At 40.3% G+C, this 18,616-nt stretch overlaps 1 long non-coding RNA gene across 2 annotated transcripts in view; it reads right to left on the reverse strand.

Moving 5' to 3' along the window:
- Positions 1–18,616, reverse strand: part of LOC133228591 (uncharacterized) — a 35,504-nt gene that overhangs the window by 10,095 nt on the left and 6,793 nt on the right. The window contains exons 2-3 of one of the 2 annotated variants that reach the window (XR_009730282.1): positions 14,121–14,366; positions 1,040–3,112 (exon numbers count right to left, since the gene is read on the reverse strand). This is a non-coding gene — a long non-coding RNA (uncharacterized LOC133228591). Of the gene's footprint in view, positions 1–1,039; positions 3,113–14,120; positions 14,367–18,616 lie in introns of those variants that run through there. The other variant, XR_009730281.1, reaches the window with a different exon arrangement.

The raw sequence follows: 18,616 nt of genomic DNA on the forward strand, positions 1-18,616 counted from the left end.
TCCTTTACATTATGCAACATCTGGGTTTTATGTGCTTCCCAACCTAACTCCCACAAAACTACAGTTGAGCACCCATTGTACACACAATGCTTTGAATGTGTTGTATCATCTCATCCACACAGACATCTCTTAAGGTAGGTGTCACCATCCTTTACAGATGATGAACCACCCCTGCCCCTGCCCCCAGATCACTCCCAAAGCAGCAGTGCCAGGATTTAAACTCATATCTGTCCAACTTCAAAGGATCTGACCTTCCCTAATTATGCAATCTCTGCCCAAAAAGGAAAAAAGCTGGGCAACTCTCCTCTGCTCTAGAATAACTGACCTAGCCTTGTGTTTGAAAATATAAGCTGATATTTTTTAAGTCCTTATGATAACAATTCCATTTTGAGCCAACTTGACCACACCATTCTCTATCTCTTTCCATGCTCTCATCTATCTATCTCTGTCTCTCTCTCTTTCCAGCTTTCTATGTCCATAGCTTTTCCTTCAGCCTGCTCTTTCCCATTCTAAAATAACTAGCCTTACTTTACTTCTTTTCCCTTAAAAAAGTGCATTTCCACACCTCAAACTGTTTCTAAGCTAAAAACACAATTTACTTTCCTTGCATACAGGGTTGCAAGAAAAATTTGCAAATATTATTTGTAAATATTACCATTTCTAATGGAGCTTCCCTGGTGGCTAGACAGTAAAGAATCCACTTGCAACACAGAAGATCCAGGAAATACATGTTCGATCCCTGGGTCAGGAAGATCCGCTGGAAAAGGAAATGGCAACCCACTCCAGTATTTTTGTGTGGAAAATCCCATGGACAGAGGAGCCTGGCAGACTACAGTCTATGAGGTCGAAAAGAGCCAGATACATCTAATTAGTTTTAATTACTTTAAAATTCTTAACCCTTAAAAACTTCAATTCCTTTTGAAAATTAAGAAGTCAACTGTTTAAAGAAGCAAACTGTTATGACAACGTTCTTAGATTTGCAAACTTGTGAATACATTTCATAACCTTTAGAAACATATACTCTCTCATGGTTCAATTTTTCTTTTTTGGTAATAAGCTAAAAGAGAATAAACCTCTGTTTAAAAACTAATGTTTCTGTATTTTATTTTATTTGGAAATAATCTAGATATTAAATAAATTTCCATTATTTACTCTTACTTTCAAAGAAAGAAAATACAAGCTGAGCCTCAAATCATAACAGATCCCCCAGAAATAGGGGAAAGGCAGAGTGTATTTCCCGAATTCCCAAGAACTTTGAGGGCTGCCCTGGGACCACAGGCAGCTTTTGCCAGGCAGCTTAAAGATGCACATTTCCAGGAAGAGAGTTCCTTAGTTAAAACCTGCTGTTTTGAATTTCCACAGCTAGGGCTTTGCCTAACTTCCTACAGCAGATGGGTTTCAAGAATTCATCTTGTAGTGGCTTTTGCCATACATTGACATGAATCAGCCATGGGTGTACATGCGTTCCCCATCCTGAACCCCCCTCCCACCGCCCTCCCCATCCCATCCCTCTGGGTTGTCCCAGTGCACCGGCTTTGAGTGCCCTGTTTCATGTACCAAACTTGGACTGGTGATCTATTTCACATATGGTAATATACATGTTTCAATGCTACACAATACTGTAAATAATTAGCCTCCAAGTAAAATAAATTAATCAATAATTTTAAAAAAAAGAATTCATCTTACAAGGCCTGGAAGCTAGGAGCAGACTTGCCTGCTTAAGATGGCTCAGACCGGTTTTGTTTGTTTGGTTTTGAGTCTTTTTTGGTTGTTTTTCTGATTCTGAGGGATGCAAAGCCACAGTGAAACATTTAGTTGTCTTCCAAATAACGTTCTTGCTACAGATTTAAAACATTTGCACGGTAATCATATGTCTTCAGTGTCAGAGAGGGAGTCATTGAACTTCTCATGGAGATATTTCTACACTTATTACCAGTCCACATGCCAACAGGGGCCAGGAATGATTTGTTTTCTCCTGATTTTCTTCCAAACAATTCAAAATTTTATATACCAGCAGAGAGCTTTGAATGGGGTAAGACATCCTCCACGATTGTGTTGAATGAATAAGAGAATGCAAGTCGGGTTGTTCTAAAGTTGAGAACATAAGACCCTCTGGGTAATGGACACTGACCTATGTCAACTGAAAAAAGTGCATGACCTAAAGGCTGAGGCTTATGATTTATTCAGTGAAGTTGCTGAGGACTTAAACCCAGAAGATAGCCTTTCAGACAGCTCTGAGGAACTGACTGAAGAGATAAGGGAGAAGCCAGGATACACAGAGGTTTTTGCAACAAAGACCAGGTAGTTAGAACATAAAAAGATTACCATTAATTAAAGAAAAACTGACATCTCAAGTTATGAATTTAGCTCTTTTCTATATTTGGTGGTTTTGGTTGCTAAGTCATGTCCAACTCTTGCAACCCCATGGACTATAGCCTGCCAGGCTCCTCTCTCCATGGAATTCTCCAGGCAAGAATACTGGAGTGGGTTGCCATTTCCTTCTCCAGGGGATCTTCCCAACCCAAGAATTGAACCCAGGTCTCCTGCATTGCAGGCCAATGATTTATTAACCGAGCTATGAGGGAAGCCCATGATGCAAGAGTCTGAGCTCATTAGAATCATTCCTTTAACGTGGACCTTAAACGTTTAGGGCCAATATCCTGCTTTTCTCAGGGTGTACATTCAGTTGCTGTTGTTGTTGTTGTTTAGTCGCTAAGTCCTGTCCAACTCTTTGTGACCCCATGGACTCCAGCACGTCAGGCTCCTCTGTCCTTTACTACCTCACGGAGGTTGCTCAAATTCATGTCCATTGAGTCGATGATGTTATTTAACCATCTTATCCTCAGCTGCCCCCTTCTCCTTTTGTCTTCAATCTTCACCAGCATCAAGGTCTTTTCCAAAGAATCAACTGTTCACATCACGTGGCCAAACTGTTGGAGCTTCAGACCATCGACACATTCAGGGGCAGCTGCAAAGCCTGATGCCTTGATGGCTGCAACATCCTTTGTTAACTGATAGAGCAGATATTTTTCATCCACACCTATCGAAGGCCCTAAAGCTTGTTGCACTCAGCACCTTCCAGGCAGAAACTCAGTAAACCTTCACCACAACCCTATAAAGTAACAGAATACTTATTACAAATGAGAAAGCTCATGCAGAATGGGCGTAAGCAACGTGCCCTGGTTCTCACAGTTGGCAAGAAGCAGGAGCCAATCCATGCAATCATTCCTACTCAGCCCATCACTTGCTTCCACCCCAAGGCCGTGAGTAGCTGATCTCATTAGGAATGAGATTTTGGTTTTCGGCTTGCTATCAATTAACTGCACTGCAGACTCAGCAAGAGATTCTCCGAGAAAAGTGCTATCACCCCAGAGCAATATGAGTCCTGGCAACTCTGGGATGATTTCTGAGTAATGAAGACTCTCAGCACTGTGCTGGTTTCACTCGCCCACAACAGTGCCAAGCAGATCAGAGGAGGTGGTGACAGATGTGAAACCCAGGGCTTTCTGTTTTACCCCAAACTCTCCTGAAAGACAGATACGTGCTAATCAGCTCCCAGCCTCTCAAGACTTCCTGTTTCCTTTGGTGCCTCTCACATCTGCTGGATTAAGTTTATGGTTCACTGAAAAACAAAGCTAAAGAATTAAGGGTGAGACCACCACAGTGCTCTTTTTTCTCACTATCTAAGGTAATTCCTAGATAAGGCTCTTCCACAGCCTGTTTACAGGGATCCATGCTAAGAGACTCTCCCTGTGAGTTGGGAGAAGTCTCAAGAGAATAACATAAACCATTAGTTAAAATAAAAAAATTGTGACCAAAATGTCACATTTCCACCAGCAGTCACTAACCTCTGTACTTTTTACCATACCCCATATTCCATTCTTCTACAGGATAAATGATTCACTTGTTAATGTGCTGCTGCTGCTAAGTCGCTTCAGTCGTGTCCGACTCTGTACAACCCCATAGACGGCAGCCCACCAGGCTCCCCCGTCCCTGGGATTCTCCAGGCAAGAACACTGGAGTGGGTTGCCATTTCCTTGTCCAATGCAGGAAAGTGAAGAATGAAAGTGAAGTCGCTCAGTCATCTCTGACTCTTAGCGACCCCATGGACTGCAGCCTACCAGGCTCCTGCCTCCATGGGATTTTCCAGGCAAGAGTACTGGAGTGGGGTGCCATTGCCTTCTCCATGTTAATGTGCACTGAAACCCAAACTGAGGTGAAATGAGATGATTTAGCACCTTCTTTCCTTATGTTTATAAGAGCTACTTTTATTATTAAATTCAAACATTTAATTACAAGCAAGACATTAAAAAATTACAATGAAGAGATATGAAACAGTTCTTGGTGAAATTTCTTTTGGGACCCATAATCCTTCATCTTTTGAAATGTATTCTTTGTTGTACTATTTCTGGTCTTTTTGAGCCAAATTAGGCATTTATTTTAGACGAAAACTCTTCTCAGTTATGTTAGTAGGAATCAGTACATAAAATAGAAAACTATATTGAATATCAATATCAGCACTGGAATTTATAAAATGTGAAAAAGAAAACATGTCTATATGGCAGAAGGTGAAGGTTCTATCCTTGGGTCAGGAAGATCCCCTGGAGAAGGAAATAGCAACTCACTCCAGTGTTCTTGGCTGGGAAATTCTACACACAGAGAAACCTGATGGGCTATAGTCCATAGGGTCACAAAAGAGTTGGACATGACTTAGGGACAAAAAAACAAGCAACAAAATGGCTGGTATTATACTTTTTTTTTTCCTTCTAATTTTATGGAGATAATTGACATATAGCACTGTGGAAGTTAAAGATACACAACATAACGATTTGACTTAGGTATTATAGTATATGTTACAGCCTTTTTGCTCATTTCCATGGCATTATGAGGGGCTTCCCAGGTGACTCAGTGCTAAAGAGCCTGCCTTCCAATGCAGGAGACACAGAAAACATGGGCTTGATCCCTGGATCAGGAAGATCCCCTGAAGTAGGAAATGGCAACTCACTCCAGCATTTCCATTTGCCTGGAAACTCATTTCCAGTTGCCTGGAAAATTCCATGGACAACTGAGCCACTCAGCAGAGCAGGACACGGCCTGGCACTATTACAGCCCCAGGTGAGCCATATAAGGTCAAAAACACCCCCTTCCCAATACGTAGGAGGAATCAATGATGGAAAACTCAAAGAATGAGGAAGAAGGTGGTCTTCTCCACCTCCCCACTTTCCCTTTGATTATAAAAATCTAGCCCACTAAGTTCTTGGGGCAGTACTCCCTTGCCTGCTCCCTTGGGTCTCTCACAAGAGTCCTATACAAATAAACTCTCTCCTTACCTCTCTGCCTCTTCCTGAATTCTTCCTGTGCTGAGACAGAAGAACCCGTGCTCTCCTAAGTCCCAAAACTCATTCTGTGGTTTTGTTTTTACCTTTATCCACTTCCCCCTTTCACCACCTCTTATCTCTGGAAACCACAAATCTGATCTCTTTATCTACGAGTTTGTCTGTTTATTTGTTTTTGAAGCATAATTGTCATAAAACACTGATAGAGAACATAGTGATTCAATATTTCTATACATTTCAAAATAATCACTATGCTAAATCTAGTTACCTATGTTACCATACAAAGGTATCAGCTTATTATTCACGACATTCCTTTTGTAATTGAAAGTTTTACCTCTTGATCTCCCTCACTTAATTCTCTCATCCTCCTCTCTGGTGACCACCTGTTTGTTCTCTGTATCTTTGTTTCTGTTTTGTTATATCTGTACATTTGTTTTGTTTTTTAGATTCCACATATAAATGAAATCCTGTGGTATCTGTCTTTCTCTGTCTGACATTTCATTTGTATAATACCCTGTAATTTCATCCATGTAGTAACAAATGGCAAAATTTCATTATATTTTATGCTGAGCAGTATTCCATTGTGTATATATCCCACATCTTCTCTATCCATTCATCTATTGATAGGCACTTAAGTTCCTTTTACAGCTTTCCTATTGTAAATAGTGCTGCAGGAGTACATACATCTTTTTCTTTCCTTTTTTATTGAAGTATAGTTGATTTACAATATTAATTTCAGGTGTACAATATAGAGATTCATTATTTTATAGGTTACACTTCATTTAAACTTATCACAAAATAATGGCTATATTTCTTGGTGCTGTACAATATATCCTTGTTACTTATTTAATTTATACATAATAGTTTGATTTCTTAATCTCCTACTCCTATCTTGCCCCTCCTCCCTTCTTTCTCCACACTGGTAACCACTAGTTTGTTCTCTATATCTTCATCTGTTTTTGCTTTGTTATATTCATTCATTTTATTTTTTAGATTCCACAAATAAGTGATAACAGAGTATTTGCATTTCTCTGTCTGACATTTCACTGAGCATAATATCCTCATGTAATATTTATTTATCCATGTAATATTTTGTACTTAGTGTTGTCACTTTCTCCATATAAATGCTCAGGAGTAGAATTGCTGGATTATATGATAGTTCAGTTCAGTCGCTCAGTCCTGTCCGACTTTTTGTAACCCCATGAACCGCAGCAGACCAGGCCTCCCTGTCCATCATCAACTCCCGGAGTTTACCCAAACTCATGTCCATTTAGTCGGTGATGCCATCCCACCATCTCATCCTCTGTCGTCCCCTTCTCCTCCTGACTTCAATCTTTTCTGGCATCAGGGTCTTTTCAAATGAGTCAGTTCTTCCCATCAGGTGGCCAAAGTACTGGAGTTTGAGCTTTAGCAGTCCTTCCAATGAACACCCAGGACTGATCTCCTTTAGAATGGACTGGTTGGATCTCCTTGCAGTCCAAGGGACTCTCAAGAGTCTTCTCCAACACCACAGTTCAAAAGCATCAATTCTTCGGCACTCAGCTTTCTTCATAGTCCAACTCTCACATTCATACAAGACCACTAGAAAAACCATAGCCTTGACTAGATGGACCTTTGTTGGAAAAGTAATGTCTCTGCTTTTGAATATGCTATCTAGGTTGGTCATAACTTTCCTTCCAAGGAGTAAGCGTCTTTTAATTTCATGGCCGCAGTCACCATCTGCAGTGATTTTGGAGCCCAGAAAAATAAAGTCAGCCACTGTTTCCCCATCTATTTGCCATGAAGTGATGGGACCAGATGCCATGATCTTCATTTTCTGAATGTTGAGCTTTAAGCCAACTTTTTCACTCTCCTCTTTCACTTTCATCAAGAGGCCTTTTAGTTCCTCTTCACTTTCTGCCATAAGGGTGGTGTCATCTGCATATCTGAGGTTATTGAGATTTCTCCCAGCAATCTTGATTCCAGCTTGTGCGTCTTCCAGCCCAGCATTTCTCATGATGTATTCTGCATATAAGTTAAATAAGCTGGGAAACAATATACAGCCTTGATGTACTCCTTTTCCTATTTGGAACCAGTCTGTTGTTCCATGGCCTGTTCTAGCTGTTGCTTCCTGACCTGCATACAGGTTTCTCAAGAGGCAGGTCAGGTGGTTAGTATTCCCATCTCTTTCAGAATTTTCCACAGTTTATTGTGATCCACACAGTCAAAGTCTTTGGCATAGTCAATAAAGCAGAAATAGATGTTTTTCTGGAACTCTCTTGCTTTTTCCATGATCCAGCAGATGTTGGCAATTTGATCTCTGGTTCCTCTGCCTTTTCTAAAACCAGCTTGAACATCTGGAAGTTCACGGTTCACATATTGCTGAAGCCTGGCTTGGAGAATTTTAAGCATTACTTTACTAGCATGTGAGATGAGTGTAATTGTGCAGTAGTTTGAGCATTCTTTGGCATTGCCTTTCTTTGGGATTGGAATGAAAACTGACCTTTTCCATTCCTGTGGCCACTGCTGAGTTTTCCAAATTTGCTGGCATATTGAGTGCAGCACTTTCACAGCGTCATCTTTCAGGATTTGAAATAGCTCAACTGGAGTTCCGTCACCTCCACTAGCTTTGTTTGTGGTGATGCTTCCTAAGGCCCACTTGACTTCACATTCCAGGCTCTAGGTGAGTGATCACACCATCATGATTATCTGGGTCGTGAAGATCTTTTTTGTACAGTTCTTCTGTGTATTCTTGCCATCTCTTCTTAATATCTTCTGCTTCTGTTAGGTCCATACCATTTCTGTCCTTTATTGTGCCCATCTTTGCATGAAATATTCCCTTGGTATCTCTAATTTTCTTGAAGAGATCTCTAGTCTTTCCCATTCTGTTGTTTTCCTCTATTTCTTTGCATTGATCGCTGAGGAAGGCTTTCTTATCTCTCCTTGCTGTTCTTGGGAACTCTGCATTCAGATGGGTTTATCTTTCCTTTTCTCCTTTGCTTTTTGCTTCCCTTCTTTTCAAAGCTATTTGTAAGGCTTCCCCAGACAGCCATTTTGCTTTTTTGCATTTCTTCTTCTTGGGGATGGTCTTGATTCCTGTCTCCTATACAATGTCACAAACCTCCATCCATAGTTCATCAGACACTCTGTCTATCAGATCTAGTCCCTTAAATCTATTTCTCACTTCCACTGTATAGTCATAAGGGATTTGATTTAGGTCATACCTGAATGGTCTAGTGGTTTTCTCCACTTTCTTCAATTTCAGTCTGAATTTGGCAATAAGGAGTTCATGATCTGAGCCACAGTCAGCTCCCAGTCTTGTTTTTGCTGACTGTATAGAGCTTCTCCATCTTTGGCTGCAAAGAATATAATCAATCTGATTTCGGTGTCGACCATTTGCTGATGTCCATATATAGAGTCTTCTCTTGTGTTGTTGGAAGAGGGTGTTTGCTATGACCAGTGTGTTCTCTTGACAGCACTCTATTAGCCTTTGCCGTGCTTCATTCTGTACTCCAAGGCCAAATTTGCCTGTTACTCCAGGTGTTTCTTGACTTCCTACTTTCGCATTCCAGTCCCCTATAATGAAAAGGACATCTTTTTTGGGTGTTAGTTCTAAAAGGTCTTGTAGGTCTTCATAGACCTGTTCAGCTTCGTCAGCGTTACTGGTCGGGTCATAGACTTGGATTTCCATGATACTGAATGGTTTGCCTTGGAAATGAACAGAGATCATTCTGTCATTTTTGAGATTGCATCCAAGTACTGTATTTTGGACTCTTTTGTTGACCATGATGGCTACTGCATTTCTTCTAAGGGATTCCTGCCCACAGTAGTAGATATAATGGTCATCTGAATTAAATTCACCCATTCCAGTCTATCTTAATTCACTCATTCCTAGAATGTCGATATTCATTCTTGTCATCTCCTGTTTGACCACTTCCAATTTGCCTTGATTCATGGACCTAACTTTCCAGATTCCTATGCAATATTGCTCTTTATAGCATCGAACCCTGCTTCCATCACCAGTCCCATTCACAGCTGGGTGTTGTTTTTGCTTTGGCTCCATCCCTTCATTCTTTCTGGAGTTATTTCTCCCCTGATCTCCAGTAGCATATTGGGCACCTACCGACCTGGGGAGTTTATCTTTCAGTGTTCTATCTTTTTGCCCTTTCATACTGTTCATGGGGTTCTCAAGGCAAGAATACTGAAGTGGTTTGCTATTCCGTTCTCCAGTGGACCACATTCTGTCAGACCTCACCACCATGACTTGGCCGTCGGCATGGCTTAGTTTCATTGAGTTAGACACGGCTGTGATCCATGTGATCAGATTGGCTAGTTGTCTGTGACTGTAGTTTCAGTCTGTCTGCCCTCTGATATCCTCTCTCAGTGCCTACCATCTTACTTGGGCTTCTCTTACCTTGGACGTGGGGTCTCTAACAGTATCAATTCAGTTCAGTTCAGTTCAGTCACTTAGTCATGTCCAACTCTTTGCGACCCCATGAATCGCAGCACACCAGGCCTCCCTGTCCATCACCAACTCCTGGAGTTTACTCAGACTCATGTCCATCGAGTCGGTGATGCCATCCAGCCATCTCACCCTCTGCTGTCTCCTTCTCCTCCTGCCCCCAATCCCTCCCAGCATCAGGGTCTTTTCCAATGAGTCAATTCTTCGCATGAGGTTGCCAAAGTATTGGAGTTTCAGCTTTAGCATCAGTCCTTCTAATGAACATCCAGGGCTGATCTCCTTTAGAATGGACTGGCTGGATCTCCGTGTAGTCCAAAGGACTCTCAAGAGTCTTCTCCAACACCACAGTTCAAAAGCATCAATTCTTTGGCTCTCAGCTCTCTTCACAGTCCAACTCTCACATCCATACACGACCACTGGAAAAACCATAGTCTTGATTAGACAGACCTTTGTTGGCAAAGTACTGTCTCTGCTTTTGAATATGCTGTCTAGGTTGATCATAACTTTCCTTCCAAGGAGTAAGCGTCTTTCAATTTCATGGCAGCAATCACCATCTGCAGTGATTTTGGAGCCCCAAAAAATAAAGTCTGACACTCTCCACTATTTCCCCATATAATAGTATATGATAGTACTATTTTTACCTTTCTGAGAATTCTCCATACTGTTTTCCACAGTCTGACAGCATATACACTTCCACCAATACTGCATGAGGGTTCCCTTGTCTCCACATCCTCACCAACACTTGTTATTTGTTGTCTTTTTGAAAATAGCCATTCTGACAGGTGTGAGGTGATCTCTCATTGTGATTTTGATTTGCATTTCCTTGATGATTAGTGATGCTGAGCATCTTTTCATGTGTCCATTGGCCATATGCATATCTTCTGTTGGAAAATGTCTATTCAAGTCCTCTGCCCATTTTTTGACATTATTTGTATGAGGTTTTTTGTGTGGTTTTTTTTTTGCATGTTTTGTATATTAACTCCTCAGTCAATATATCACTTGAAAATACTTTCTCTCATTGAGTAGGTTGTCTTTTTGTTTTGTTGATAGTTTACTTCACTGTGCAAAAGCTTTTTGGTTTAATGTGCTCCCATTTATTTATCTTTGCCTTGTTTTCTCTTCCTTGGAAGACATATCCAAAAATCTACTGTTAAAGTCAGAATCAAGAGCACACTTCCCCTGTTTCCTTCAAGAAAGTTTGTAGTTTCAGGTCTTACTATTATTGTGTTACTGTCAATTTCTCCCTCTGTTGCTATTTACTTAATGTATTTAGGTTCTCTTATGTTAGGTGCATATATATTTACAATTGTTTTATTTTCTTGGATTAATTATTATGTAATGTCCTTCTTCGGAGAAGGCAATGGCACCTCACTCCAGTACTCTTGCCTGGAAAATCCCATGGACGGAGGAGCCTGGTAGACTGTAGTTCATGGGGTCGCTAAGAGTCGGACATGACTAAGCGACTTCACTTTCACTTTTCACTTTCCTGCATTGGAGAAGGAAATGGCAACCCACTCCAGTGTTCTTGCCTGGAGAATCCCAGGGACGGGGGAGCCTGGTGGGCTGCCGTCTATGGGATCGCACAGAGTCGGACACAACTGAAGTGACTTAGCAGCAGTAGCAGCAATGTCCTTCTTTGTCTCTTGTTAGTCTTTGTTTTGAAGTCTATTTTTTCTGTTGTAAGTATTACTGCCCTGGCTTTTTTGTTTACATTTGCATGGCACACATTTTCCTTTCCTTGTTTTCAGTCTTTGTACCTATAAAACTGAAATGAATCTCTTGTAGACAATTTATATATGGGTCTTATTTTTTATCCATTCAGTAAGCATTTAGCTCATTTAGATTTAAAGCAATTAGTGCTAGATATGCACTTACTGCCATTTTGTTCATTGTTTTCTGGGTTGTTTTGTAGTTCTTTTTTGCTCCTTTCTTCTTTCTATCATCTCCTTTGTGATTTGATGACTACCTTTGGTGTTATGTTTGGATTCCTTTCTTTTTTGTGTGTGTATCTACAATATTAATAGATCTTTGGTTTGTGGTTCCATGAGGTTTATATAATATTTCCCCAGTGACTCAGTGGTAAAGAATCCACTTGCCAATGCAAGAGACCTGTGTTTGATTCCTGGGTTGCGAAGATCCCCTGGAGAAGGAAATGACAACCCACTCCAGTATTCTTGCCTGAAGAATTCCATGGACAGAGGAGCCTGATGGGCTACAGTTCATGGAGTCGCAAAGAGTTAGACATGACTTAGAGACTAAAGAACAACAAATATATACATGTGTGTCTGTGTATGCATGACTATTTTAAGTTGCTAATCTCTTAAATTCAAATACATTTTAACAACCCTGAATTTTTACTCACCTCCCCAAGTTTAATGCTTTTAATGTCATAATTTATACATTTTGGGTTTGTATACCTCTTAACTATTTATTGTAGATACAGATAGTTTTCCTACTTTTGTCTTTTCACCTTCCTACTAGTTTTATAAGTGGTTGATCTACTACTACCTTTACCAGTGAAACTTTATGTGCCTTATGAATTCAGAAAGGCAACCGAAAGAAGACCAGCTCATAAACATATATGTATAGTCTCATCTCTTTCTGCGGAAACCAAAAGACCTCTGATTAGTGGAGACTGTGACTTGGGCATTGATTGAGTATCAAGGGAGTTCAGAATGAGAGCTCTCTCCCTTCATGTCAGTGATTGGGCTCAACTCCAAACCACACCCAGGAAACCTAAGCCACACCATCGTAGTCTGTGTCTACAAGAAAATCTCCAAACCTGTTTTTGGTGTCACCTAGCACACATCTCCAAAGATTCTATTACATTCCTTAGAACACTGTTTGATATATTATTTTGATATGACACAATACACACATCAGAATCCCACAGCTTATAATGTAATAATGTACTTCATCAAAGCAAAGAGGACAAGGAAGTGGATAGAGCTAGTTGAAACTAGAAGTTCTTACAAGTTAGGAACTTCTTAAATGCGTAATCAATAGGAGGTAAGTTTTCCCCTCAATATTTACTTCCTTTTAATGAAGACTGTGTACCTGTATATTAGGTCAGTGCACTCACTGTTACACGGATAAGGGTACAAGTTCAAGTACGCTCAGAAAGTTAACACTATACTGCTGCTGCTGCTAGAGGCTGCTCCAAACCTCTTTTTAACTTAGCCTTGTCCTTGAGTCTTACCTTTAGCCTGCCTAACCCATCTTTAGCAATCAGCTAAAGTTAGCTTATCAGCTAAGAATCAGCTAAGTTAGTTTATCTGATCAAATTCCTCATCCTCCAGCCTTGACCTCCAGCCATGAAATTAAAAGACGCTGGCTCCTTAGAAGAAAAGCTATGACCAACCTAGACAGCATAGTAAAAAGCAGAGACATTACTTTGTCAACAAAGGTCCATCTAGTCAAAGCTATGGATTTTCCAGTGGTCATGTACAGATATGAGAGTTGGACTATAAAGAAAGCTGAGTGCAGAAGAATTGATGCTTTTGAACTGTGGTGTTGGAGAAAACTCTTGAGAGTCCCTTGGACTGCAAGGAGATCCAACCAGTCAAGAAAGAAAATCAGTCCTGAATATTCATTGGAAGGATTGATGCTGAAACTGAAACTCCAATACTTTGGCCATCTGATGCAAAAAACTGACTCATTGGAAAAGAGCCTGATGCTGGGAAAGATCGAAGGTAGGAGAAGAATGGGACAACAGAGGATGAGACGGTTGGATGGCATCACTGACTCAATGGACATGAGTTTGAGTGAACTTCAGGAGTTGCTGATGGACAGGGAGGCCTGGTGTGCTGCAGTCCATGGGGTCACAAAGAGTCAGACATGACTGAGTGACTGAACTGAAGTGAACAGCCTTGACATCTTACCACTGACCTGCTTCAGCAAGAATACCCCTGCCATTGATGTCTCTCCTTAGTAATTTTCCATCCACTGGCCCACCCCATGCTGATCATTGACTACAAGTCCCCAGCTGTCTTTTCTGTGTCTAGAGTTGAGCCCAATCTCTCTCTTCTATTGAGATAGTCTTGACATCTATGGCAGCAGTCTTGTAAAAATTCTTCCTTACTATTTTAGCAAGTGTCAGACTAGTTTTTTTTCATTAACAATAGTCAGGCTGTGTTATTTGTCATTATAAACCAAAGCATTTACAATCTCCTCTGAGTTTTACAGTTCAGTTTCAGCCACAGGTATTAAAATATGATCTGCTGTTGGGAACCAAAAGGCTACAAAGCCCTTACTGCAGTTGCACTTAATCCTTTCTCCTTTCCCCGCTCTCTTCCCCACCCTCCCCTCAACCCCTTTGTGGAACAAGAAAAGCTGTGACTTACTTAAAACTGCTGTTAGCATGAAAACATTCCAGAGGACTAGGGCTGGATGCATGGGGAGAGGGCAGCAGCTCGACTTCAGACCATAAAAAGGTAAGTGGGGACTTCGTTTGCCAATATGGGAAGATAATGCTGGTGAATGGGTGGTGCCAGGAAGGTATCACCAGGATAAGGTTTTATGGGTCATTGGAAAGAAAAGTGGGCTAACAGCATCCTTTTTGAGGTGATAGAAGCAGAGTAGAAGAAAGCCTGAAAGACAATAAAGAGAAAAAAAAAATGTTAAGGAAAAAAGCTAAAAGTAGTAGGAGGGGAAGTGGGAGCTTTGAGATTCAGGGTAATTTCCTGGCAGAACTCTAGCAAATGCCTGTGCAAAACCACAGTAATCTGATGATGCTGTCATCCTCGTCTTTTCCTGAAGCCAAAAGGCTGCTCCCCAGGCTTAGGGAAGAGGGAAACTGAAGGCATTGATTTGCCTGTTCAGTAGCTTAAACACATACAAATCAGCCTGAGTTAGTTATTCCAGCTTATTTTGTGGGCTGTTGCTCAGGCACTTGAGTATCACCAGTGGTGGGATATTGGGTAATTTGTTGCAGAATAGTATTCCACTGGTAGTAAATGTAAAGATATCTTTCACAAATTTTCTCTTCCCTTTGCCTTTTAAGTGCATATAGTTGTTAGACCACACATTTGACAGCTGATACAAAGTGTCAGACATGGCTAAAGTGAATTAGCACACACACACAGAGGACCCATAAAACAAAGGCAGCTTTCCTCTGTTCATTCTATGCCTAAAACAGAAACTTCTTCCATGCCAGTTTCCAAGAGCTCTACAAACCCTGCTGACAATTTGGATCCTTGGCTTAAAACAATGTTGAGAGTTGCCTTTGACTTTCTTCTGCGCTAAATATGTGATTCCTGAACAAAACGAAGGTCAGCACTGTGGACTCTGATGAAGACACACGTCATGAGATGTGAGAGTATAAGCAGATCACTGTTCAGTCCGTGCCTTCTCTTTCTTTCATTGTCTTTTAAGATTTATTGAGTATATTAATATACAAAAATTGCAGAAACTTAGTGTACACATTTTGATAGGGATATATGGATGTACTCATGGCAGCATCGGGGCTTTCCCAGTGGTGCCGTGATAAAGAACCTGCCTGCCAACGCAGGAGACGTTAGGAGACATGAGTTTAATCCCTGGGTCGCAAAGATCCCCTGGAGAAAGAAATGGAACCCACTCCAGTATTCTTGCCTGGAGAATCCCACAGACAGAGTCCATGGGCGGGCTACAGTCCATGGGCTCGCAGAGTCGGATGTAACTGAGGACACATCCAATGCGTGACAGCATTACCACAATTAAGGTAATAAACTCGTCCCGCACTTCCAGGAGATTTATTTTGTCCTCTTGCTCTTATTCATGGTAAGAATACTTGGCATGAATTCTACCTTCTTAATAAAATTTTTTAATTGATAGTTGATTAAAAATGCTATATTAATTTCAGATCTACAACACAGTGAGTTGGTATTTTCATAGATTATATACTCAATATAAAGTTATTGTAAAATATTGTCTATATTCCACTGTTCTCTGAAAGGAACTAGTCATCAGAGCAGTGAAGATCACAGCATTGGCCTTTCCATGCAGAGAAGCCCACTGGGCTGGGGGTCCATTGTTTATATCTGTAGATCCACTCCGCACTTTTCCCCCATTCTGTTCCCTGGGAGGCTGCACTCTGGCTAACATCACTCTAGCTCACTTGTCCTCTATCTTCCATTAGATTTGGCCAATGAGAGGGACTGGCAAGAAATCAAAGAGTGAGAGGATGAGTACTTTCAAAAGTGAATTTCCTCCCACACAGCCTCTTCCACCCTCCCTCCTTTCCTCCAAGGATCAGCTTGCAGTGACTGCAGTCTTTAATACAAGACCACTGTTTCTGTCCTCTTTTGTGTGGACCATCTGATTCCTGCTAGAACCTTGACCACTGTACACACATCTTCATTCACTGTTGGGATTTTATACCTATCTCAATTTTTCAATGCATATTTCCAACTTGAAATTTTTTTCACATTTATGAACACTTTTAGACTACACTGGTAAAAAGTAGCTATAAGCTCCACTTCCCCAGTGGCCACATGAAGAGTTCTGAGGACCCATTCCCCAGGGAAACAATCATAACTGATGGAAAATATTTTCTAAAAATATTTACATCTCAAGAAATTGCCCTAAGGCCATATAGAACATTAAAAAAAAAAAAAAGTTTATTCAAGACAGTCTACTAAATTGGGAGAACAGTTAAGTCTGTGGCACTTGAACCTACTAATCCCCACTACCCTCAAGCTCACATGGAGGGAAGCTCCAATCTGAATGAGACTCCCAGAAAGTAAGGCTCCCTCTCCACCTACCTCCCAGTTAAGGGATGTGGTATCTCACTGGAGGTGCAGAGCACCAGCATTGCTTCCCTGATGGCTCAGTGGGTAAAGAATCTGCCTGCCACGCAGGAGACACAGGAGACGTGGGTTCAATCCCTGGGTTGGGAAGATCCCATGGAGAAGGAAATGGCAACCTACTCCAGGATTCTTGTCTGGAAAACCCCATGGACAGAGGAGCCTGGCAGGCTACAGGCCAAAGGGTTGCAAAGAGTCGGACACACGGCAACTTCAGATTGGAAAGGCTAAATTCCTGGTGACTGTGGTTGAGAGGCTGAGGTTCCCCATCTTCTGCTCAGTCTCGTCTAAAAGCACCTCTACAAGGTGTACAAGATGTAGCAAATCAGTACTTGGGATCCGGTTATTATCCCCTCCAGCTCACTTTTCAGATAGAGGCTCCACATCCAGAGAATTAAGTCAAGAAGTGCAGAGGCTCCTACCCGCTGCCCAGCACCCAAAGCAGTGGCTCAGAGGTTTTTGCTCAGGAGGAAAGACAATCCATAAGAAAGGGCTCCAAAACTCTCCCTAGAAGAACTGACTTTATTGTAAACAGAGTGTGGGGGAGTTCACGCCTAAGGGTGCTCTCCAAAAAAATGAACGTTTTGGTGGTGAATAATTAAAAGGAGACTCTGTAAGAATAAAAAACTGAACCACAGGCAAAATAGTTAACAAGAGAAAGCCAAGGAAACAGCCAAGAAGGGCACTGCAGGAGTCAGAAAAAACCTCAAAGATTGACCTCAAAAACTACTCCTACCTGAATTTAATTGGAGGAGACTATGGAGCAAGTTATACACCAGGCATTGTCAAAAGCAATAGAGAAATCATCCAGCAATTGATGAAGCCTAACTTCTTGGTATAGTATCAAATAAGGCAGATAACTTAATAGAGAGCTCAATGAAAGAAAAATGTCAAGTAAACTAGCAGACGTAAGTCCAATTGTAATAATAATAACATGCAATATGAATTTACTAAATAACAAAATAAAAAGGCAGAGATTGTCAAACTGAATAAAAAACCAAGACCAAACAATATGCTATGGATACAAAAACAAGATCCAGCTATATGCTGTCTACAGGAGATATAATTAAATTCAAAGATACAAGTAGGTTAAAAGATAGAAAATATTATATCATATAAACTGCAACTATATGAAAGCTGGAGTAGCTACCCAAATAGCAGACAAAATGGACTTTAAAATAACAACAAAAAAATGTTGCTAGATATAATGAAGGATATATTATAATGATTAAAATGTCAGTCTCTCAAGAAGATATAATTTTAAATACATTTACACCTAAAAACCAAAACTAAAAAAAAAAAAAAGCAAAAACTGACAGAATTGAAGGGAGAAATAGACAGTTCTACAACTATAGTTGGAGACTTGACTTACTCCACTTTTAATAATGAATAGGATGACTAGACTGAAATGAATAAATAGACTGAACAACACCATAAACCAACAAGACTTAACAATCATCCATAAAATAGTCCAATCAACTACAGCAAAATATACTTCTTCATAAGTACACATGGACATTCTCTAGTATAGACTTTATGCTAAGCCATAAAACATCAGTTTAAAAGAATTACAATAATAAGCATTTTCTAACCAAAATGGAGTGAAATTGGAAATTAATTTTTAAAAGTTGGGGAAATTTACAGATATGTGAAAGTTAAATGACACAATGCTAAGTACCCAGTGGATCAAAGAAGAAACTACAAGGAAATTAGAAAATATTTTGAGATGAGTGAAAATGAAGATATAACATATCAAAACATATGGGATGCAGCTAAAACTGTGTTTAGAAGAAATTTTTATAGTTTTATAGTTCTAAAATCTTTTTTTAATAGATCTAAAATCTCTAGATCTATAAGAGCTAGAACTATAAAAGTCTTAAAAGAAACACAGGCATAAATCTTTGTGACACTGGATTAGCAATAGTTGCTTAGTTATGGTATCAAAAGCACAAGGAAAAATAGAAAGCTTGGAGATCATCAAAATTAATTTTTGTAGTGACAAGGACATCATTTAGAAAATTAAAAATATAACCTATAGAATGGGAGAAAATATT

Source organism: Bos javanicus, chromosome 2, assembly GCF_032452875.1.
Source record: "Bos javanicus breed banteng chromosome 2, ARS-OSU_banteng_1.0, whole genome shotgun sequence".
Lineage (NCBI taxonomy): Eukaryota > Metazoa > Chordata > Mammalia > Artiodactyla > Bovidae > Bos > Bos javanicus.